General features: G+C 37.2%; 1 long non-coding RNA gene across 2 annotated transcripts in view; it reads right to left on the bottom strand.

Moving 5' to 3' along the window:
* The window catches only part of LOC107976691 (uncharacterized), a 344,614-nt gene that overhangs the window by 197,150 nt on the left and 121,089 nt on the right, over window positions 1-26,375 (bottom strand). For both annotated transcript variants that reach the window (XR_001720817.3, XR_010148704.1), the window contains one exon: window positions 20,718-20,786. This is a non-coding gene — a long non-coding RNA (uncharacterized LOC107976691). The remainder of the gene's footprint in view (window positions 1-20,717; window positions 20,787-26,375) is intronic.

The following is a 26,375-nucleotide window of genomic DNA, read 5'->3' as shown; positions in this document are numbered from 1 at the left end:
ATTTTAGTACCTTGCTTCCTGGAGCAGAATTAGCCCTCTAGAATCTGAATTGCTCAGATATTCCTCTCCTGGGGGAGTTGAGTCATTGATGTGCTGCTCCGTGACCCCCAGGGATCAAATGACAGCCATTTGGTTGGCCATTCTGTGCTCTGCCATTCTGAGGTATTCACTGCCACTGCACCTAGCCTCATATAATCTGAGATACTGCTAAGTCCTACCATCCTGAAGTCATGGTGCCTCATCCCCTAAGGCCTGAGTTGCCCTATTAGCTTTGGTTTCCAAAATGCAGCCATATCCTGCTTCCTGGGCCTAAACCTCCTGGAGGTTTGAAGAGCATCCCTTCTTCCTAAAAAAGAGCCAGTGCTGTACCCTGCTCCCCAAGGATGGAATCACAACTATAACCCAGCCCCCAAGGCCCAAGTTTTAAGGGATGTTTCAGAGTCACTGATCCTGCATCTGTGGGCAATCAACATCAACATCCAACCCTGCCACAGAAAGTGAACCTGTAACCCCAAGATCCAAGTGTCACAATATGTTGACGAGACCCTGAACCTAGAACCCTAGGTCCAAAGCCACTGAGCACCTGCATCTGGAACCCAATGCCACTGCACCTGCATCTGGAACCCAATGGCACTGCAACTGCTTGTAGGCTGTGTCAGACCCAATACCGAGAGGGATCCCCTAAGCTAAGTCTCCCTATTATGGGGAAAACAAGAATAGAAACCTTTGGCCATCAAGAACATTAACAAACTACACCACCACTGCTGTGTCACAAAATTCTATAGCCTTGGTCACTGAGGCACTCACAATTATCACTGGAATTGATCACAGATGAAGCTGCACAGAGACTATGCCACTACATCTATTCAGAACCAGAGTCACTACACCCTTCTCAACCAGAATACAAGGCCCCAAATGCAGGTGAAAGTCTTCCCCTACCAAAGCCACTATAAAATTTGAAAGAGGTGATTGTTCCACCAAATAAACATATCAACAGAGAGACATGGGAAATATAAAAAAAAAAAAAACCAAATAAAACACCACCAAAAGAACACAATAACACTCCAGTAGCAGACAACAACAACAAAAAAAGAAAATCTACAAATTGCAAGAAAAGAAATTTGAAATTATAATGTAAAGGAAAAAGCTCAGGAAAACAATTTACAATATAAATGAGAAATTTCACAAAGAGATGGAAATCATAAAAAAGAACCAAATAGATATCATGCAGCTGAAGAAATCAATTAATAAAAAATACAATAAAGAGCATCAATAGCAGGCTAGATAAAGCAGAAGAAAGAATCTCTGAAATTGAAACATGTCATTTGAAATTATTCAGTCAGATTTTTAAAAAGTAAAAATGAAAAAGAATGAAGAAATCCTGCAGGACTTATGGAACACCATTAAGCAAATAAATATTTGCATTATGGCATTAGAAAAAGAGAAGAGATGGGAAAAGGTGTGGAAAACCTAGATGTTTAATAATATAATAGCTGAAAACTTTCCATGTCTTTCCCATATGGAAGAGATATGTATATCCATATCCAGAAAGCTCAAATGTACCAAATAGAGTCAACGCAAAAAGATCCTCTCTGAGGCACAACATAGCCAAATTGTCAAAAGCCAAAGAAAAATAGAGAATTCTAAAAACAAAAGCATGAAGTCACATATAAGGGAATCCCAACTGGACTAATAGATTTCTCAGCAGAAAATTTACCGGCCAGGAGAATCAGATTATATATTCAAAGTACAGAAAGAAAAATAAATTTGTTGGTCAAGAATACTGTACCCACTGAAGTGATCTGTCAGAACTGAGAAGGAAATGAAGTATTTCCCAGACAAGCAAAAACTGAGAAAATCGAACACCATTAGACCTGCCTTACAAGAAATGTTCAAGGGAGTGGTACATCTGGAAGCAAAAAGATGATAGTCACCACGATGAAAGCACGTAAAATGATAAAACATTCATAAAGGAGACACAAAAAGGAGAAAGAGAAAGGAATCAAGGCTTATCACTATAGAAAAACCACAAAACTGTAATGATAAACAATAAGAGAAGGAGAAAGGAACAAAAGATACATGAAAAATAAAAACAGAAAACAATCAACAAAATGACAGGAATAAGTCCTCACATATCAATTAAAACCTTCAATGTTAATGAATTAAATTCTCCACTTAAAAAACACAGAGTAGCTGAATAGATAAAAACCAAGACCCAGCTATGTGCTGTCTCCAAAATGCTCATACTATCTGTAAAGACACACATAGACTGAAAGTGAAGAGATACAAAAAGATATTCAACAGAAACAGAAACCAAAACCAAGCAGGAGTAGCTATAACTTACATCAGACAAAACAGAATTTAAGTCAAAAACAGTCAAAAGAGACAAAAAAGATCACTATATAATGATAAAGGGATCAATTCATTTAAAAAATATATCAATTGCAAATATATGCACTTAAAATGAGAGCACCCAGAAATGTAAAGGAAATATTATTAGATATAAAGAGAGAGACAGGCTCCAATACAATAATAGTTAGGGTCTTCAACACCCCACTCTCAGCATTGAACGGATCATCTAGACAGAAAATCAACAAAGAAACAATGGAGTTAAACTGCACTTTAAACCAAATAGACCTAACAGACATTTACAGAACATTTAACCCATTCAACCTTTTGTACCTCCTTCAGTGTTTGTTTGGATATGCCCCTCCTTTTAAGACTGCTAATTCTTAAGTTTGCAGTTAAATGTGACAGTTTAAGCATGCAGTTTATCCCTGCTTCCCTATAAAACAGCTTTAAAATGATAGTAATGGAATTTTTAAAAAATAGATGTGAACAAGGGCTAAGAACAGAAAAGGGAAGAACAGCAGATGAAAGACAGTAACATTTTTTAAAGCCTGAAAATGGGACAGATAAATAATCATTGTTTCTGAAAGCCTACATAGGGCAAAATCAGTGAAAAAATAAACATTCACTGTAGAACACCAGAGTAACTCAGGAATTGAAGGTTCTGAGTACTTCTGAAAGCTGGGCATGGAGTTCGTCTGAAAGCAGGACTGGGTGAAAGTCTGTATCAGGAGTGGTCAGACCACCATAACCCTTCCTTCTCTTTTCTCTGCTAGTGAGAGCCCTGATCTTTGCTGGCCGTTAGGACAATTCAATCATAGAAGACATGGAAACACCAAAGCTAAGGGTGGAAATGGCGATCTGTGCTGAAAAGAAGATGAATGAGTAATATCCTGCATATTGAATGGTGAGAACTGCTATTGCCTCCCTCAAACTCCTTTACCTGTATGGCTCGCAGAATTCTAACAGCTAGGCTTACAACCCTCTAGTAGAATTTCTCTGTCACAGAAATGATCAGCTGAGAGACAAAAGCTTCTAGGAGCCATCACTGGGTTGTCTCCCAATGAATGAAATTAAGGGCCGCTGGTGCAATCACTTAACCATACACACACAACTTATCAATAATCAGAGATTCATTTCTTAAAGAACACCAATAAACAAAACAATTCCCCTCCCATGACCAAAGATGTCCACATCCTAATCTCTGGACCCTGTGAATATTATATTCTACATGGTAAAAAGACTTGGCAGATACGATTAAGTTAAGGATTTTGATTTGTAGGGATTGTCCTTAATTATCTGGGTGGGCCCAATGTAATGACAAGGGTCCTTATAAAAGGCAACCAGGAGGGTCAAGTGAGAAAAAAAAAAAAAGACGTGATGATGGAATCAGAAGTGGAGTAATGTACTTTAAAGACGGAAGAAGGGACCTACAAGCTAAGGACTTCAGGTAACCTCTAGAATTTGGAAAAAGCAAGGAAACATGTATTCTCCTAAAGCCTCTAGAATGAAATCAGCTATACCAACACCTTAATTTTAGCCTAGTGGAATTTATTTTGAACTTCTGAATTCCAGAGCTATAAGATAATAAACCTGTGTTGTGTTAAGCAACTACAATTGTGGTAATTTATTACAGCAGCAGTAGAAAACTAATACAAGTACAAAGAATAGTCAAAGATCACTAGATATTTGAGGAGTATGTCTAACATGAAAGAAGCAGAGACCAACTCAGGCCAGATGAAAATAAGAATTCAGAAGAAACGTAAACAGTGCACTGAACTGAAGAAAAATTTAGAATATTATAATGGACATACTAAGGAAAAAAAAAAGGAGTACATCTAAGAACAAGAACAGAATATTGCCAAAATGCAATATCTAAGATAACATAACTGAGCTTGGGTAATTGAAGAGGTGATAGGACATCAAAAAGTAATGGTTTTGTTAATAGATGAACTTGAAGAAAGTATCCATTAAATAGGATTTTAAATATATAATATTTATTTATATGTAGACATATAATTAAAAATTAATTTTGAAAGTCATTATTACAAAAGTTCCAGAAAAAAGGAGAATAAAAAAATGAATGGGAGAAAAGTATCAGATAAATAATACATAAAATGAGTGCAGTATAAAAATTAACAGATAACATACCTCCCACTGAATATTCAGTTCCACTAATATATAAAATTTCACACCAAAATATATCATTGTAAAATATCAGAACCCCAGGAATAAAGAAGATTACAAATATTCTCAAAGATAGAGAGGGGAGAGTGGGAGAGAGAGAAGCAAGTAATATATAAAGAATTAGCAACTAAATTGGCATTAGATTTCAAAAAAAATGCCTTCAAAATTCTGAGGAAAAATTATTTCAAACCTAGAATTTGATACCTAGTCATATTATCAAACAAGTGTGAGGATAGAATAAATATATTTTCAGACACATACAGTCTCACAGAATTTACCTTATTACCCTTTCTGATGAAGCCATTTTAGAAAATGTTCCATCAAAATCAGGGAATGAAGTAAGAAAAAGGAAGAAATGGGAACAGGACCCAAGATCATACAGAAAATTCCCAGGATGATCACAGATGAAATCCCAGAATAAGAGCTATGTTCCAGACCTAGAAAGAAAAGAAAAGAGATAGGGTCGCAACAGGAAGGGGGATTTCACTAAGTAGATCATGGTATTGGTGTTTTCTCTGACATGTGAACTATATTAAGATGAGTTTTACAATTCTTGATAATTATATTTTAAAAAAACAATGAAAATATAAAAAAAGCTTATTCAAAAAAGTTACTTTGTGACTCAGCTATAATTCTATTTTCAACTCTATTAGATCATATTTCATATTTTTATAACATATATCTTATAATGAACTGATGAAATTCATAGGTATATAACTTGCCTATGTTCACAACATAAAGAAAAACATCAATGTTACATCCTAACTGAAATATGATGAAGAAATACACAAAAGTAAAATTTAATGAAATAAATATTCTAATATGTAAATAAACAGATTTGGATACTGATTGCATTAACAGATAAAATAAAGTAGCAGATATTGCATCTAATTGAGAATCTTCATGAATGTAACAGCTATAAATATAGATTGACACATATTAATATATTAATTAAAATAGCACCGGGGGTGTTTTGGGGCATATGATTTTCCAAATAGTGTGCAAGTCTTAATAAACCTCCAAACAACAAATGACAATCTTTCATTGATTAGTCTGGTGGTTAATTTCTAGAAAATTCAGCATATAGTGAAACGCTGTTAGAAATACTGTGTGTTTTTATGTAAAATTCTGACAGGTTCTGGGTTCAGATATTTATAAATGAGTTTTTTATCTACACTAAGGTACCTATGTACAGCATTTCAGCAGGACATTCAGGTGGGGTGCAGGACAATTCTTCGACCATGCATTGCACAAGGTCTAGTAGCCCTGGACTCCATCCACTAAGCATCACTTGTGCCCCAAACCATTGTGAACTCCAAAAAATGCCCCCATACATTTTCAAAAATCCTTGCAAAGACGTTTGCAATCTCCTCCACAGTGTCCCTCCTAATTAACCCATACCCCTTTCTCACTTGCTTCACCCCTAGCACAGTTGTGGGCAAATGTCTTCACTGCTGTGTTCCAATCAAGCCCAGGAAGCAGCTTGTTTCTTTCTGTTCTGTGTATCTGTTCCCCGTCTATGTCTACAGTGTTATCAGGGAATCACCCTGACAGCATCAAATCCCTTAACCTAATTATTATAATGTCTTAATGAACAGTCATTAAGAATGACTATTCCTGCACCCATTGAGAACCAATTTATTTAGTAACAATGAGAAACAAAATACTGATTTCACCAAACATTGTGAAAAAGAGGATGGGAGAAGGGGAATAATGTATGTTGGAGGCAAATGGAGTTTAAAAGAGTTAAACCTTTATCTTTCATATCTGTCATAATAAAAATAAAAACTCAATATGTAATATCTAAAACTGAAGAATCAAGAACCGCAAGTATAACTGTGTTATATAGAAAAATGGTGGCAAATACCAGAAGCATTGACAGAATGAAAAGTGGTGGTTCTTGAAAGCAGGACTGACAGTAGGGAAAAAGAGGTCAAAGGTCTGCTGGTTTTCATTGTAAACCTTGTAACATTATTACTCTTTCCAGAAATAGAACATCTATGGCTTACTTTGATGAAACTTTAATTGACAAAATCGCTAACTCCTTCACCTGCTCCAAGGCTAAACAGTCACAGTTACTGTTATCTTGCATGAAATGATTTTATTAAATAAAATCTTACTATAGATTCAGTTACCTGGTTTCAACTTGTGCTAAAGCTAGTTCTAACAGGAATAAAACATTGAAACTGTCACTCATACTCTAATATTATCCTTGGTTAACCGTGTCTGTGATGCCAACTACACACCCAATCAAACATCTAAAGTTACGAACTGGCTGCAGAGTTGGTGCCCTGGTTACAAAACACTGACCAGCTGTAGGAAACATAGAGGGGAAAAAGTTATGCCTTGGCTACTGAGCACAATCCATGCTCAGTGCTAATGATCCTATGTCAGCCCATAAATTATAATGGCTAACACTGGAACATTAACACCACCCAAAAACACACTCGTAAGCAAGCCCGAGCGGCAAAATGAGGTCACGGAGAGGCTTAAATCTATTTTAGGATATATCTTGAACACCAGTATAGTTCCTTTGACACCACCTGTTCTCATTTGGAGGACTGTATATTTAAGTCCCACAACAGCAACTGGGCTCAAACCCAGTGCTGACTCTACAGTCCAGTTCAGGATAAATGCTGTCTTGTCATTAGGTGCTGACCTTTAGATGAGACATTTAAGTCCCTCTGACAACATTCCCCACCTTCTGCTTAATTGGCACAGTATAAAAGATGTGGCTGAGAGAGCATTCGACAGTGGTCATAGTTGCCTGCATAATATCATGGTAAAAGAAGCATGTGAAAAAATAGGTGGATAATATAATCCAATACAATAAATCACTTTTGCTGAGGATCACGGTGGCATCAAGATGACAACTTGCACTCACACTAGGAATTTACTTATTCTCCATAAAACTATTCTTGCCCCATTTCATAATGAAATCTCAGTGTTTGGGATGAGTACCTACCTTCATATATAACATGTGCCAGTACCCTCCAAAAAAGATGAGCTTATGTCCAGATTTCTTTCAAAGTCACAATTCCCAAGTGTGGTAAAGTTGGTATAACTTGGTTTTTAAAGCCATCAAAGAAAACTTTAATAGTTAACTTAAAATCATTTCAAATAATAGGTGATATGGTTTGGATGTATGTCCTCACTAAATCTCATGTTGAATTGTAATCCCCAGTGTTGGAGGTGGGGCCTGGTGGGAGGTGATTGGACCATGGGGATGATTCTTCATGAATTGTTTAGCACCATCCCCTCAGTGTTGTTCTCATGACAGTGAGTGAGTGAGATATCCAGAGATCTGGTTGTTTAAAAGCGTATGATAGCTCGCCACTCTCTCTCTTTCTCCTGCTCCAGTCATTCCAGTCATGTGAAGTGCTGGCTTTCCTTTTGCCTTCTGCCCTGATTGTAAGTTTCCTGAGGGCTCCTCAAAAGCTGAGCAGATGTCAGCATCATGCTTCCTGTACAGCCTGAGGAACTGTCAGCCAATAAAACTTCTTTTATTTATAAATTACCCAGTTTCAAGTATTTCTTTATAGCAGTGCCTGAACAGACGAATACAATATGTAAATCAAAATATAAATTACTGATACCCTTTGGAGTACAAAGGAATTGGTTAGCAAAAGTTAGAAATTAAAGGCTTAAGGTTTTTGCCACAAAAGTTTTCAGGTTTTTTTTGCTGAATTTCACAAATGCTTCTGCACTTGAGAAAGTGAATGCATGTTGTTTTGTAGCATTGTAAAGTATTTATAATGTCTTCATCATGTGCTCAAAACTAAACCACTGGCTTCCAAACCTTTCAAGTCTTTCCATTTTCTCTCAGCACCTAATACTGCTTTCCCCTCCCCTATAGTTCAAAATAAATGTTGATTACATGAAATTCTGTGCACATATACATGACTATGAATCTAAAGTTCTCTTTACCACTGATAACACAATTTATATGATTATTGAGAAATGACAGGTTGTGTTTTCCGTTTCTGTTTTTTTTGTTTTGTTTTGTTTTGTTTTTTTGAGACAGAGTCTCACTGTTACCCAGGCTGGAGTGCAGTGGTGCAATCTCAGCTTACTGCAATCTCTGCCTCTTGGGTTCCAGCAACTCTCATGCCTCAGCCTCCTGAGTAGCAGGGACCACAGGCACGTGCCATTCCGTGCCCAGCTAATATTTGTATTTTTAGTAGAGACGGGGTTTTACCATGTTGGCCAGGCTGGCCTTGAACTCCTGGCCTCAAGCGATCTGCCTGCCATGGCTTCCCAAAGTGCTGGGGTTAAAGTAGGTTTTGTTTTTAACTAAACCAGTATTTATTGTGCATTTTTATTTTCCAGGCAATATGCTAGTCAACAGAGTTAAATAGAAGGGCAAATCAGATGTAGTTCCTACCCAAAGATTTCACACTCTGTCTTCACTGCTCTTCCTTGTTTCTAAAACTATTATTTACAACAACACAAGCTTAGTAACACACTCAAATTACAATTGCATATCTTGTTTTGCTCTTTTGCAGCCCTGAATAGGTTGGCCGGTGAGGGCAAGTGATAAATGCAAGATCAGCACAGAATTAGTAGGTTAGACTAAGGTTATAGTCACATATATGTGAAGTTGAAGGGCATTTAACTCTATTTTTCATTGTTTACAAAACAGGGGAAAAAATGAAAAATTAAAACAAGACTCCAAAACATGGGGTAGTATCATTTGCACATCAAGAAAGTTTTAATAAAGAAGCAAAACGATATAATATCTCAAGAAGTTTGTGTTATCATAGAATTCATCTTGACAAGTACTTTTGAATCTCTTCTATAGGACTTCTCTGAATAGATCTACTAGTGAATCCATGTTTGAACATAGCTAGTAAGAAGGAATTTCCATCAGGCATGATCCATTCGTCTTATTGCTGCCATTTAAAGACAAATACTTCAAAAGATAACCTGTTTTTCCCACCCCCTACTACCTACCACTCCTGTCAAAATAATCCCTATGCTTTCATTCATCAATAATCTCACTGAATTTTAAGTCCACATCTACCTAGGGCTCTCTTCCAAGAATGTATCAGTTTACTTTTGTCCCTCCTAAAAAGTGAAACATAGAAATCAACCCAAACCTCTAGGGTGTACCTGTACAAAGGGGTTGATTAGAATCATTAATTCCCTTAGATGAGATACTATAATGCTTTTGAAGTAATCTATCATTCTGTTAGTGTCTCAAGCAACAACTTTATAGCCACATTCATAAAAATAAAATTTGAGTTATCATCTGGTTGCCTTCCTTTCATGTAAGTTTTTAAATTCTATAGGCCTAAATCTAGTTCTAGGCCTACAGAATTAGGCACAAATATAATCAACCCTCAAGAGTTTTTCATAATGGCCTGTCCATAATGAAGAATGTAAAATAGATCTAAAGCCAATGAAAGTAAAAAGATCAGCAAAATGGAATCTCTGTGGAATCTTTGTGCCAAGTAGACATGATAGGATACAAAATCTATTTAATAAATATATCATTTTCACCTCTAGGTCAGATATATCTAAACTACAGCCCGAGGTCCATTCTTAACCTACTCAAACACTACTCTTGATTTTATAGATAAGGCTACAATGTCTTGGGAATAGATTTGGAATCGTGTAATCTAATTTTTTTTTAAATTCTGAACACATAGTTTCTGCTTCTCTCCTATTCCAGACAGAGTGTGTCGGGAGCACATATTATATGCACATATTATAGTATTAACATTTGTATTATAATTTACATGTTCACTAGGCAGACTTTCTCAAAAGACTCTACATTCCCAGAAAGGAGAATTTTTTTTTCCAATTTTATATCTACAACATGTAGAAAGTTACCTGGACTAGAGTATATGCCTTCTTTGTACTGGTTGAATAAATATGAAAGATCCACACTTCTTATCAAATGTCAAGCTATTATAAAGCTAAAATAATAAGACATGGTGGAATTGATAAAGATTTAGAGAAATAGACAAAACAGAAAAAAAGGCCCAGAAAGATTCCTACACATATATCAAGCATACATCACAAAGCAATGCTAATTAGTGAAATGTTGGACTATTCTTTTGTGCTGAGAGAGTAGGCTAACCATATGAAAAAAATGCAAACTCAAATCCCTACCTCATATTATATGCAAAATACTAATCCCAGGTGAATTAAGTAGCTAAATATAGAAAGAAAAACTGTACATCATGTAAAATGAAATAGAGAAAAATATCTTTACAACATCAGAGTAATGATTTTTTTTTAAGTAAACTTGCATGCATGCAAACACACACACACACACAAAGAACTCAAAAAGCTTAGCAAAAACTTTTGATAAACTTGACCATAAGTCAAGTTTGCATCAAAACAAATCGCTGACTGGGGAAAGATAATTATAACACCAATAATCATAAATAATTATTATTCAAAAATAACTGCCAGACTCCAATAAACTAATATAAAAATGAAAACAAACTCAGAAAAACAGACAAAATACTTAAATGGGCAATTGATAGAAAAGGAAGAATGGCTAATAAACACCTGGAAAGATACCCCACCTCCTTAGTAGTAAGAGAAATAAATATTAACACCACAATGAGGTGCCATTGCATAAGACAATAGCAAAAAAGAAAACTGAATATGCTGGTGAGGACACAGCACAAAGTTGACTTTTATGCATTGCTACTGGGAGTACACGCTCATACAACTCTGGAGAGCATTCTGATAATATCCAGTAAAGTTGAACTGTCTATACCCCATGACCTAACAATGCCACTCCACAAGACAAAACTTTGAAAACCACCTGCAATTATCTTAGAGCTGTTTGCTAGTATTACAATTCTTCTCCTCATGGGTATGTGGCAGTATTCCACAGCTCTAACCTAATCCTTTGAAATTAAATGTGGCAATGTAATTTTCTATGGCCAGTACAATCTGAATAGAAGGAACATGGGTCAATTCTGGGTGAAAAGTTTTTAAGAGACTGTAAATGATTTACCTCAGTGACTTCCCCAGCTACAGTGACCAGAGTATTGCAGATGGTGGAGTTTCTGTCAGTCTGGGTCCCACCCATGGTGGACATGTAGAATAAAATGTACATCTTGGGTGGGACCCAGACTGACAGAACCTCCACCATCTGCAATACAAAATCCAAACCAATATAAAATATTTTATTTTAGGCCACTGAGATTTGAGCTTAGCATAGTGTATCCCATCCTAATAGATATACAATCTAAATGTTCATTGATAGGTGAATGGATCACTAAATAAATTATGGTATAGTCATACGATGGAATACAAGGAAGCAGCAAAAGTGAAACGCACATGTAAATATGGATAAATCATATTAATGTAATGTTAGAAGAAAAGAAAGTTACAGAAGAACACATATACTATGGAACATGAGTTTCATCAATATTAGTAGTATTTTTTAAGCTGGGTGGTAAATATACCTGAGTAGGCTATTAATATTTGTATCACATTTTAATGAAATATAAAGTTTTGTTTGTTTTTTTTTTTTGAGACAGAGTCTCACTCTGTGGCCCAGGCTGGAGTGCAGTGGTAACATCTCGGCTCACTGCAAGCTCTGCCTCCCAGGTTCACGCCATTCTCCTGCCTCAGCCTCCTGAGTAGCTGGGACTACAGGCGCCCACCACCACACCCAGCTAATTTTTTGTATTTTTAGTAGAGATGGGGCTTCACTGTGTTAGCCAGGATGGTCTCCATCTCCTGACCTTGTGATCCACCTGCCTCAGCCTCCCAAAGTGCTGGGATTACAGGCGTAAGCCACTGTGCCAGGTCAAGAGTTAATTTTGTTTTATTCTACTGTGGTCTGAGAGAGTACATGATACAATTTCAATTTTCTTTAATTTATTAAAATTTTCTTAAATTTATTTAGACTTGTTATGTGACCTATCATATGGCCTATCTTGGAGAATATTCCATGTGATGATGGAAAAAATGTATATTCTGCATTTGTTGGGTAGAATGTTCTGTAAATATCTGTTAAGTCCATTTTTCTAGGGTATAGTTTAAGTCCATTGTTTCTTTTTGTCTTAATGACCTATCCAGCACTGTCAGTGAAGTACTGAAGTCCCCATTATTACTGTATTGCTATCCATCTCATTTCTTATGTTATGTAGTAACTGCTTTATGAATTTGGGATCTCCAGTCTTAGCTGAATCTATCTTTAGGATCTGGTATTTTCCTGCTGGACTAATCTTTTTATCATTACATAATGTCCCTCTGAAATTTTTCAATTTCCTTCCTAATTTCTTCATTGACCCACTGGTCATTCAGGAGCATTTTTTTTAACTTCCATGTATTTGTATAGTTTCCAAAATCCCTCGTTATTTCTTGTCCTATTCCATTGTGGTCAGCGAAGATGCTTGATATTATTTCTATCTTCTCAATGTTTTAAGACTTGTTTTGTGACCTAACATACCATCTATCCTTGAGAATGATCCATGTGCTGAGGAAAAGAATGTGTATTCTGCAGCTGTTGAATGAAATTCTGTAAATATCTATTTTAGATCCATTTGGTCTGTAATGCAGATTAAGTCTGATGTTTCTTTATTGATTATCTGTCTGGAACATCTGTCCAATGCTGAAAGTTGGGTGTTGATGTCTCCAGCTATTATTGTATTGGGGCCTATCTCTCTCTTTAACTCTAATAATATTTGCTTTATATATCTAGATGCTCCAGTGTTGGGTGCATATATATTTTCAATTGTTATATCCTCCTGCTGAATTGACCCCATTATCATTATACAGTGATCCTCTTTGTCTTTTCTTATAGTTTTTCTCTTGAAATCTATTTTGTCTGATGTAAGTATAGCTACTTCCACTCTTTTTGTTTCCTTTGGCATAGAATATCAGTTTTCATCCCTTTATTGTCAATCTATGTGTGTCTTTTTAGGTAAAGTGTTTCTTGTAGGCAACAGATTAAAGGGTTTCATTTGTTTCATCCATTCAGCCACTCTGTATCTTTTGATTGGAGAGTTTAGTCTATTTACATTCAATGTTATTATTAATAAGTAAAGACTTACTCTAGCCATCTTGTTATTTTCTGGTTGTTCTGTGGTCCTCTCTTCCTTCTTTCTTTTCTTCCTGTCTTCCTCTAGTGAATGTGATTTTTATCTGGTGATATAATTTCTTTTTTGTGTGTGTGTATCTATTGTATATTTTTCTGGTTAGAGGGTACCATGAGGCTTGCAAATACTATCTTATAACTAATTATTTTAACCTGATAACAACACAGTTTGTATTAATAAGCAAAAAGAAAATTAATAAAAACTCTGTGCCTTAACTTTATTCCCCTGCTTTTTAACTTTGTTATTTGTATTTATATCTTATTGTACTATGTCTTATAAAGTTGTAGTTATTATTTTTGATTGGTTCTTCATTTAGTCTTTGTAATGAGTATCAGAGTAGTTTACACACCACAGTTACAGTGGTGTTTTTCTAGGTACTTAATACTACCAGTGAGTTTTGTACCTTTAGATGATTTCTTATTGTTCATTAACATCCTTTTCTTTCTGACTGAAGTACTCCCTTTTGCATTTAAGACAGGTCTGATATTGATAAATTCCCTCAGCTTTTGTTTGTCTGGGAAAGTCTTTATTTCTCCTTCATATTTGAAGAATATTTTTGTCAGATATACTATTCTAGGGTAAAAGCTGTTTTCCTTCAGCACTTTAAATGTCATGACATTGTCTCTTGACCTGAAAAGTCTGCTGATAGATGTATTGGATCTCCATTTCATGTTGTTTCTTTTCCTGCTTTTAGGATCCTTTCTTTAACCTTAACTTCTGGGAGTCTGATTATTAAATGCCTTGAGGTAGTCTTCTTTGGGTTAAATCCGCCCAGTGTTCTATAACCTTCTTTTACTCGGATATTGATATATTTCTCTAGGTTTTGGAAGTTCTTTGTGATTATTCCTTTGAATAAACTTTCTACCCACATCTCGCTCTTTTTTATTTTTATATTTTATTTATTTTTTTTGAGACAGAGTCTTGCTCTGTCGCCCAGGCTGGAGTGCAGTGGCATAATCTCACCTCACTGCAAGCTCCACCTCCTGGATTCAAGTAATTCAGCTTCCCAAGTAGCTGGGATTACAGGCATGTACCACCATGTCTGCCTAATTTTTTGTTGTTGTTGTATTTTTAGTAGAGACAGGATTTCATCATGTTGGCTATGGTTGACCAGGCTGGTCTCAAATTCCTGACCTCAGATGATCCACCTGCCATGGCCTCCCATAGTGCTGGGATTACAGGTGTGAGCCACCATGCCTGGCCATATATCTTTTTCTAACTCCTCTTTAAAGCCAATAACTGTTAGTTTTTCCCTTTTGGGGCAATTTTTTAGATCCTGTACATATCCTTCATTTTTCTGTCTCCTCTGACTATTTTCAAATAGCCTGTCTTCAAGTTCACTAATTTTTCTGATTGACCAATTGTACTATTAAAGTTCTTTCATGCATTCTTCAGTATGCCAATTGCATTTTTTAGCTCCAGAATTTCTGCTGGACTCTTTTTAATTATTTCAATATCTTTGTTACATTTATCTGATAGACTTCTGAATTCCTTTTCAGTGTTTTCTTGCATTTCTTTGAGTTTCTTCAAAACAGCTTGTATTAGTCCATTTTCATGCTGCTGATAAAGACACGTATGTCTGGGCAATTTACAAAAAAAAAAAAAGAGGTTTAGTGGACTCTCAGTTCCACCTGGCTAGGGAGGCCTCACAATCATGGCATCAGACAAGAGAAAAGCTTGCGCAGGAAAATTCCCCTTTATAAAATCATCTGATCTCATAAGACTTATTCACCATCATGAGAATAGCATGGGTAAGACCTGCCCCCATGATTCAGTTACGTCCCACCGGGTCCCTCCCACAACACATGGAAATTATGAGAGTTACAATTCAAGATGAGATTTGGGTGGGGACACAGCCAAACCATATCACAGCTATTTTGAATTCTCTGTCTGAAATGTCACATATCTGTTTCTCCAAGATTGGTCTCTGGTGCCTTATTTAGTTCACTTGGTGAGGTCATGTTTTCCTGGATGATGCTGATGCTAGTAGATGTTCTTCAGTGTCTGGGCATTGAAGAGTTAGGCATTGATTTTAGTCTTCACTGTCTGGGCACTGAAGAATTAGATATTGATTGTAGTCTTCACTATCTCGGCTTATTTGTACCTGTCCCTCTTGGGAAGGCTTTTCAGATATTTGAAAGGACTTGAGTGTTGCGTTCTAACCTACATCCACATTAAGAGGCACCCCTAAGCCCAGTAATGCTGTGATTCTTGCAGATTCATAGAGGTATCGCCTTGATGATCTTGGACAAGATCTGGGAGAATTCTCTGGAATACCAGGCAGAGACTCTTGTTCTCTTCCCTTACTGTATCCCAAACAAACAGTCTCTTTTTCTCTCTGTTCTGAGCCATCTAAAGCTGGAGGTGGAGTAACACAAACACTCCTGTGGCCACCACCGCTATGACGGCACTGGGTCATACCTGAAGCCAGTACATCACTGGGTCTCACTCAATGCCTGCTGTAATCATTCCCTGGCTACTGCCTATGTTTGCTTTGGGCCCTGGGGCTCTACAATCAGCTGGGTCAAAGCCAGCCAGGACTGTGTCCTTCCTTTCAGAGCAGTGAAGTTCCCTAGCCCCTAAGTGGGTTTGGACGTGTCATCCAGAAGTCAGGAACTAGAGCCAAAAACCTTAGAAGTCTGCCTGGTGTTCTATTGTACAGTGCATCAGCTGGCAGTCAAACCACAAGATGCAGTCTTTTCCACTCTTCCCTCCCATTTTCAAAGGCAGAGAAGCCTCACCCTGAAGCCACCACCACCCCAGGCCATGATGAGTACTGCCAGATTACCACCAATGTTCCCTTAAGGCCCAAGGACTCTTAAGTCAGCTTGTTGTGAATGCTGCCTGGTGTGGGACTCACTTTTGAGGGTAGTGGGCTCCCCTCTGGCCCAGGGCAGGTCCAGAAATGCTATCCAGGAGTCAAGTTCTGAAATCAGAAACCCCAAGAACCCACTTGGTGTTCTACACCCCTGTGGCTGTGTGCTGTTACCTAAGGTGCAAGACAAATCCTCCTTCACATTTCCCCCTGCTTTTCTCAAGCAAAAGGAGTTTTGCCACGTAGCCACCACAGTTGGTAATGTGCTGTGTCTCACCTGAAACTAGTTAAAGTATCAGAGGCTCACCCAAGGTCATTGATGTAGTACCTGGCTATCCCTGCTGCTTATTTGGGGCCCAAGGGCTCTTCAGTTAGCAGATAATGAATGCTGCCAGGATTGGGTCCTTTCCTTCAAGGTAGCAGGTACCCTTCTGGCCCAGAGTATGTCTAGAAATGTCACCTTGGAGCTAGGGCCTGGAATGGGGGCCTCACAACTCTGACTGCTGCCCTGCGGCTGAGCTGATATCCAAGATGCAAAAGAAAGTCCTCCTGACTCTTCCCTCTCCTCCCCTAAAGTGGAAGAAAGAGGTCTCTTTTGGAGCTGTGAGCTGTGCAGCCTGGGGTTAGAGAAAGGGTAATGCCAGGACTCCCTTTGTTGCCCCAGGTGGTGTCTCAGTATGTCATGTGCCCCCGACCCCAGTCCACTGTGTCTGAGCCTAGCTCAGCACTAGGAAGCACCTAGGAGTTGGAGTTGCAGTCCTTATGGCCTAGACTGCCTTTCAAGTTCATTTAGAGACACAGGGCACTGTAGCCCATGGTGGTAAGGTTAATGAAAGCTCAAGTTTGGCGGACCACTGTGATTCCACTTTGGCCAGGCCTGATTTAAATGCTCCCTCAATGGGCAGGCAGCAGCTGAGTTTGGTCTAGTTTTCCCTTCTGCTCTCACAGGGCAGCACGGAGTTCAATGACTCATAAGTGCTGTGTTCTCTCTCCCCCAGTGCCCAGAGATGTTCTCCACACCATCCACTGCTGCAGCTGCCTCGGGGGAAGGTGGGTGGCATCCACAATTCAGGACTGTTTTTTCTATCTCTTTGGTGCCTCTTTCAAGCGATATGACATTAAAACCAGGTACTGTGAGGGCTCACCTGATTTTTGGTTCTTATGAATGTGTTTCTTCTGTGTAGATAGTTATTAACTTGGCGTCCTTGCAGAGGGGATGATCGGTGGAGCCTTCTATTCCGCCATCTTGCTCTGCGTCTGTCTATAGCAGCAGCTCTGCATACTGATAATACTCACCTCCACAAGCTAGTTGAGGCTTCTCTTGCTGTTTGTTTTATATTTGCTTAATGGCTAGGCTGGGCTAGTTCAGTAAAGTCTACTTTTTCTGCAGCATACAGCCTCTGATGTTCCTACTCAAATATTTTTTCTTTATTTTTATCTTTTGGCCTGGCTTCCTAGAAGGTTATCCTGTGTTATCACCATTTAGTGATCAGACACTGATTGATCAGAGGTTTTAACAAGCCCCGTGAACCAGTGAGGTTTTCACCTTTTACTCTTCAATCTGTGAATGGGGTGGAGATTGCTTTCATGGTTTACAAAGTATGTGAGTTTCCCTGCATACAGCCAGGAACTTATAGCTTAATGGTTCTGTCTCTCTGGTTGCTCTTCAATGCAGGCAGCCCTGGGCATGTGCACAGTCTTCCTAGTCACCAGGGAAAACTATGGTTTTTGCAACGCTCTCTTTGACTTTCTTCTTCACTTAATCTCTCTGTTAAGATTGTGCCAGGTCTGACTCTATTGGTATCAACCCAGCTGTTATCCATCATTTATTGCTAGCTGATCACTCTATTGCTTCAATACCCTGAGGCATAAATTGTTCCACAGTCTGATTGAAATAATGTGGGGATCTTTGGCACAGATGGGTCACAGCCAGTCTTTCAGCATTTCTCTAACTCTCCCCTTTCCCTAAGCAGAAATTTTGTTATGAAGCAGGAGCTGAGAGAGAATAGTGAACTTACTGACCGCTCTAGCTGGATCCTCTCTACGGAGCAGTTGTATGTGAGTGTGAGGATAGTGGGGGTGGGGTTCTGCCACCCAGTTGCCATCACAGCCCTGTATAGACCTTCTGCAGCCCAGAGTCAAAGAGCATAAAATTTGCTGAGTTTTGCCATCTTACTATTTAACCAGATTGGCTTTTCTGCCCCAGGGAGTTGGGGATGATGGGATCTGACACTTGGATGCCAACCCCAGTAGAGCAGCTCTCCCACAACACAGAGCTGTGTAGAATTGAGGGACTGTATTTTTCACCAGTTTCCTCATCCGGATACTATATACCTCATAAGAGTTGGAAATGGAGGAATGGACACTGCTGCCACCCACTCATATCGTCTTCTGTAGCACAGGGCTGTGAAAAATCGGATTTGCCAATGTTTACCAGCTCCCCAATCTACCAAGAATAGCTCTCCTACCCAAGGAAGTTGAGGGATATGGGATCTAGCACTCAACTGCTGCTGAATAGAACAGCTTTTCCAGAACACAGAGTTGTAAATAAACAGGGGCAGTCCCTAACTCAATTGCCACACCTTCATGAAAGAGTCCATAGATCTTATTAAATATTCCTCAATATGTAGCAAGCCCCATGATCAATCTCCAGAGACTCTGAAGAATTGTCTTTGCTAATTTTAACCCATATAATAGCTGTCTCTCTGGCTTTCCTCCAGGTCCTCATATCTTCTTTACTACGGTGAGTTTTAAGAATGTATACTTTCTTAAATTTAATTTTAAATTTCAATTTCCTAAGTTTAAATTTAAGAATTTAAGGAAACGTTAAATAGTTACAGAATCTGAATCATCTGTTTTATTTTATAATTTTTTAAGAAAGAATTAAGTTTATAAAAGATTTCCACATCTTTGATTCATATAAATTTATAATACATCCTAATATAAAGTTTATATAATACAGTGCATATTTTATATATCATATAAATTAAAGGTTATAATGTAACCTTTGTAATCTAATTTTTAATATTTACATATATAAACTATCTGAAATTTAAATGTTATTTCATCATATAATGTAAAGTATGGTTTGATTTTTTTTTACGTTGTCCTTACTAATTAACCAAATTTCCAGCACCTTTTTAAATATAATTTCTGCTTACTATACACTTTTTTTTTTGTTTATTTTTGGGGTTTTTTTGGGGGGAGTTGGAGTCTCACTCTGTTGCCCAGGCTGGAGTGCAGTGGCACGATCTCAGCTCACTGCAATCTCCAGCTCCTGCAACCTCCACCTCCCACCACCACACCTGGCTAATTTTTGTGTTTTCAGTAGAGATGGGGTATTGCCATGTTGGCCAGGCTGGTCTCAAACTCCTTGTCGCAAATGATCTACCCACCTCAGCCTCCCAAAGTGCTGCGATTACAGGTGTGAGCCACCACACCCAGCCTCTGCTTACTATACAGTTTTTAATATATACATGTGTTAATTACTAGATTTTATTCTGTTAATAGATCTAATCTTGACACACTATTTTGATTGCAGATTTATCACTTACTTTAATATTTGATAGTGCATATATGAAACCTCTTATCCTCTCTATATTGATATTATAGCTGTTATTACAGCTCATCATATTGTATAACTGCAAATCATTTCATCAGGTAGAGCCAAAAATGCACTATACTATTGGCCTTACATAACTGATATAAAATGAGGAAACTCTGGTATCTAAATCCCGATTCTTCCTATCTGAGAATAGGGTAGATAACTACTTAATTCTTTTGTCTTTTACTAAATGTTTTGCACTTTTTAAAAAGAGATCTTCCAAATTTCATTTAAATAAATTTATGTTGTTATTCTGAATGGCATTTTTTCCTTCATATTTTTGATAGTTATTGCTGAGCTGTAAGAACTCTATGAATTCTTGTATATGAGAGTTCCCTTATTGAACTCTGTTTCTACTATTAGACCTCAGGGCTTTACAATCAATTCTTTTAGTTTTTCCAGGTAAACAATCCTACAAATTAAAAATAATTCTATTTCTAATATAATTAATAATCCATAATTATAAATAATAAGAATTACATGATTACTTTTACAGTTTCCTTTTCTTGTATTATATTACTGACTAAAAATTCTAAAACAAAGCTAAATAATAATATTGACCTGCGTTACTAGTAGGCATATATTTGTCACAGGGATGATAACTCTCCAGCATCCCCAGCCCAACCTGTCCTACCTAGGCCAGCCTCAAACCTAAAAATCTTGGAATAAAAACTATTCTCTTTCTTACCTTGCTAGGTATCCAGTGGTCCTCCTTGGGGTCATCAGCATGCTGGGATATATCACAAAAGCATCTTCCCTAGAAAACAGTATCAAATGGAGTATGAGATTTTAAACCACCAAATTGGCCCAAAACTATCTCCACTATAACTAAACAACTATCAAGCAAGGTCTCAAGGCACAGACAACATGATTTTGATTCTCAAAAAGTCTGGGCAGGTGAGGACTCCACACACATACCTTGTTTGGCTTAATTAGGTAAGCCAAATGCATTCAGTGTTTTGGTTCTTTCTCAGAGTAACTCCCATGATAGTTCCTCTTCCCTAGTCAACTGGCCTCAGCATTTCCCAGGCTATGGATTTAGTATGAGGACATTCAATGTCAAGGTTTGGGAATGTGAATTTCTAAATCCAAGGCCCTCCCTCCTTAGCTTCACTATTCTGGGCTCTCACAACCCAAAATCAAGTATCACACTCTTTTCTGACCATCTTGCTTCATTCCTTTCCTTTTAAGTTGCCTTAAGCATCTATATACTTATTCAAAATGAAACTACCCTCAGTATTTTAATAATAAACAGGGAAAATAAATGCAAATTTAATTTCTGTTATGTGCGAGGTACTGTGCTAAGCTATTTACAAACATTATATAATCTTCACCACAACCCTATAAAGTAGATGCTCTTTTTTATTTCTATTTTACAGATAAGGAAATTGAGACTTATAGGGGGAAAATGTACTTTCAAATCTTACTCTATACTTCCTTTAGTTTTTCACATTTAGTTTGAATACTTGCATTAGGTTTAGAATACTTTCCTTCATACCAAATATATATCCTTCTATTACTATTTCACAAAACATTTTCTTCATACAGTGAAATCGAATTTCACAAATGCCTGTTAGCATACACTGAGATGATCACAAAATTTTTCTTTCTTTGTTCTGTTAATATGATGAATTGTTTTAATAAATTTTTTACTTTTACATTTTCTTTGCAGGTCTCAGATAAAGTCAGCATGTGCACAATGTATTAGTATTTTAATATAATGTTGTATTTGAGTCGATATTATTTATTTAGGGTTTTTGAATCTTTATTCCTAAGTAAGCTAGCTATTTTTGCAATTCATAAAATGAACTGGGGAACAATTCATCTTTTTCTAAACTTAATAAAATATTAATAGCAGATTATTTTAATACAGTCTATATTGGAATTACTATTATTTATTTAGGATTTTTGAATCTTTGTTCTTAAGTGAACTGGCTATATTTTTTATTCATAAAATTTGAATTGGGGATCAATTCATCTTTTCCTAAGCTCAATAACATTTAAAATAATACAGAAATTGCTTTTTTCTTGAAGGTTTGGGGAAAATTATCCTTAAAATATTCTTTACCTGGTATTTTCTTCAGAGTTGGTTCTTTAACAACCTTCTTAATTTATTCTGTGATTATTCAAATTTTCTATTCCCTCTTAAATTATTTTTAGCAATTCACATTTTCTTTAATAAAACTGTCCATTTTATTAAGCTTGTCAAATTAATTACCAAAAAAGGTGATTAATGACATATACTTTTAGTATTTTATCTCCTGCATATCTTATATTAAAATCATTTTCTCCATCAATTGCCCTATTGCTGACCTTCTACGCTGTGCCTAGCAGTGCTCAGGGTGCTGGGTAATTACTAATGAACAAAATCTATGGTTCCAGACTCTTAGGGATCTTATAGTCTAGTGGGCAGGAACAATGGTGAATAAGTAAGAAAATAAAACAGTAATTAAAAATTGTGATAAGTGGTACGAAGGCAACAAAATACAATAATAGAAAATAATTGGGGTGGGGATACAGGGCTCAGGGTAGCTCAAATGTAGATTAAAAGGTCTGAGAAGACCTTATCACGGGGTAACAATGAAATCCAGACCCGGAAAACCAGAAAGAACCAGCTCTTTGAAGAAAATGAAGAGAAAAATTCCAAAATATGCCAAGGCAGTATAGAACCTGTCGTGTTTGGGGTACTAAAAGAAGTATAAGCTTGCTGAAACATGAAGAGTGATGTGGGGAAGGACTCGGGAAGATTCTAAAGAGTTGAGAAGATTTTTGAAGCATGCTGGTCTTTTAGTGGCTGCCTGAGAATTTCTGGAAAGGTGCTTAGGTACTGACATTTTTTAATCAAAAATGGAAATTGAAGCTGAATTTGCAAAGTTCTTTGTGTAAAATGGAAAACAGTTCAGCTATCTATATTCAAGAATGGGACAATTTGTAATAAACATTGTGTGGATCATGATAGAGTTTATATATTTGTAAAAATAATAAACTTGACTTTCAGGCAGTTGTAGGTTTACAGAAAAAACTGAGCAGAAAGTATGGTAAGCTCCCAATAACACCTTTGTCTTCCACCCTCATTTACTCTCCCATTTCCCACAACACGCACCCCATACACAATTTTCCATATAATTAACATCTTCCATTACTATAGTATACTTGTTACAATTGATGAACCAATATTGATACATTATGAACTAAAGTCCATAGGATTTTACATTAGGCTTATTCTTTGTGTTGTACAGTTATATGGGTTTTTAATTTTGCAAATTATACTTTATCATTTTTTCTATTATTTTGAAAAATGTTTTCATTTTTTTCTTCTTTTCAATTTTTTTTTAAATTTCAATAGCTTTTGGGGTACAAGTGCTTTTTGGCTACATGGATACTATGCAGCTATAAAAAGAACAAGATCATGTCCTTTGCAAAAACATGGATGGAGCTGGAAGCCATTATCCTTAGCAAATTAATGCAGGAACAGAAAACCAAATGTCACATGTTCTTACTTATAAATGGGAGCTAAATGATGAGAACACATGGACACATAGAAGGGAACAACAGACACTGGGGCCTACCTGAGGGTGGAAGATGGGAAGAGGGAGAGGACCTGGAAAAGTAACTAATGGGTACTAGGCTTAATACTTGCATTATTAAATAATCTGTACTACAAACCCCTGTGACATGAATTTACCTATATAACAAACCTGCACATGTAGCCTTGAACTTAAAAGTTTTTTTTAAAGCATAATCCAGAAAGTTGGGGAATGACTAGATGTCAGTGAAATTCTGTGCTGGACCAGGGCTATGTATAAAAGAAAGTTTTTGAGACATCTCCGAGAAGGTACATTTAGAAGGTATGTTTGAGAACAATAAAGAACTCAGAATTACCTTTAAAGAAAAGAAAATTCGGCTGGGCGCGGTGGCTCATGCCTGTAATCTTAGCACTTTGGGAGGCTGAGGTGGATGAATCACCTGAGGTCAGGAGTTCGAGACCAGCCTGGCCAACATGGTGACACCCTGTCTCTACTAAAAATATAAAAATTAGCTGGGTGTGGTGACATGCCTGTAATCCCAGCTACCTGGGAGGCTGAGGCAGGAAAATCACTTGAACATGGTAGGTAGAAATTGCAATGAGCCAAGATTGCACCACTGCACTCCAGTCTGGGCAACAAAATGAGACTCTGTCTCAAAAAGAAAAAGAAAAAGAGAATTTAAAAAAACCATGGTTCCTATCTTTAAGAGCTGAAAGCACAATATTGATTCATAGCTGTTTTCTTTCTTTTTGGTATTCTTGTTAAATAATGACTGATATTTTTTTCCTAGCAATAACACATTCAGCAATGGAAAATGCATACTGCATTAGGAAAATCCAATTGAAATCACATGTTAATTTTGTGAATTGGTTCAAAATAATAGTTCTTTTGAGTATCACTCATCAAGTAAAATCAGACTGTCTCTAAAGCATGACATGTGCAAGGAAGTCTCCTCAGAGTTCACTAATCAACAAAAGGGTATGCAGTACCAGCAATCCTAGCAAAAAATGGAGTAATGAGAATGTGCTCGGTAATAGCTGACACATAATTATGGCAATCACATCAAAACTGAATGAAAATAAAGGAAAGGAGAATAGAGGTGTGATCTTCACATTAAAAAGAAATAAAATAATAAGTTAAATCTCATGCAGGAAGAAACTCTCTGATATGGTTTGGCTGTGTCTCCACCCAAACCTAATCTTGAATTGTGGTTTCCATAATCCCCAGGAGTCATGGGAGGGACCTGGTAGAAGGTAATTGAATCATGGGGGCAGTTTCCCCCATGCTATTCCTGTGATAGTAAGTTCTCATGAGATCTGATGGTTTTACAAGGGGCTTCCCTCTTCACTTGGCTCTCATTTGCTCTCCTGCCACCCTGTGAAGAGGTGCCTTCTGACATGACTGTAAGTTTCCTGAGGCCTCCCCAGCCATGTGGAACTGTGAGTCAAATAAACCTCTTTCTTTTATAAATCACCCACTCGCCAGTAGTTCTTCACAGCAGCCTCAGAACAGACTAATACACTCTCCTTATTCCAAGTGCACACAGGCAGCACAGAACAACCCAGACACAGTTGTTTGTGGCTGGTTAACAGCTTGACTATCCTGGGTATGAAACCATTTGCTCCTCCATTCTGGGGAGACATAAGTCTTAGGGGACACGCCTGGCTGGTTGGCTTCCTGTTTATTCACAGAATTTTCTTGCTGTAAGGCACATGGTCTGTCCATGACAGTTTAGGACAAATGACTTCCACAGGTGATCAGCTGTTCCTCATCTCCTTTGAAATCAGAGAAAGATAGAAGAGCTTAAATGTGAACATGTTGGATCTAAAGGGATGAGAAATTGCTTTGACAGAGAGTTGTCTGATCACAAGGATAGGTTACTAAATTAGATTGTGACACTTGAGAAATATTAACTGAATTGAACTGAACTTCATGAGGGTAATCATATATTCAGAAATGATCTTAATATTGTTAGCCAAAAGATAGCAGTTCTAACATCATACCATTTAAAGAAGGTAGGTGTTTTATGGACGTTACATAAATAATAAGTAATTACACTGGAGAGAGAGAAAAAGAAAGACCCAGAAGTTTAAAAATTGCAACAGTGAAAAATAATCCTTGTATTTTAACAACTTGCTACTCAAAGTGTAGTCTGTGGACCAATGGCATCAGCATTTCCTGGGAGCTTGTCAGAAATGCAGAATGTCAGGTCCCATCTCAGACCTGCTGAATCAAAATCTGCATCTTAACAAGATCCCAAAGAGATCTGTATGACATTGAAGTTTGGACACAGTGATTTAACAGATTCATAGACACTAGAGGGGAAGCGATATTAGAAAAGGTCTTACCTAATCCCCTCATTTTTCAAATTTGAAAACTCATCAAAGTTTCATCTTAAGACAAATGTCAAATGATCAATTAATGTTAGAGTTAAATCTAGATCCTGGCTTGGCACAGTGGCACATGTGTGTAGTCCCAGCTACTTCAGAGGCTAAGGCAGGAGAATTGCTTGAGCCCAGGAGTTCAAAACAAGGCTGGGCAACAAAGCAAGATCCCTTCTCTAAAAGATGATAGATAGATAGATAGATAGATAGATAGATAGATAGATAGATAGATAATAGATAGATAGATAGACAGACAGACAGACAGACAGACAGATCCTACACCAGTGCTCCGTTCACGGTCCATTCTATCAGCCAAGAATTTCCAAGTACCTAATAAAAAATTTTTAGACTACTTTATTAGCCTGTTCCCCACCCCCTCATCATCTAATTTTATATTAGCATTACTAATTAGTTCCAGATTTGATATCTTTAAAA

The sequence above is a fragment of the Pan troglodytes genome, chromosome 11 (genome assembly GCF_028858775.2).
Source record: "Pan troglodytes isolate AG18354 chromosome 11, NHGRI_mPanTro3-v2.0_pri, whole genome shotgun sequence".
Lineage (NCBI taxonomy): Eukaryota > Metazoa > Chordata > Mammalia > Primates > Hominidae > Pan > Pan troglodytes.
This window is presented reverse-complemented; position numbering and strand designations above follow the sequence as displayed.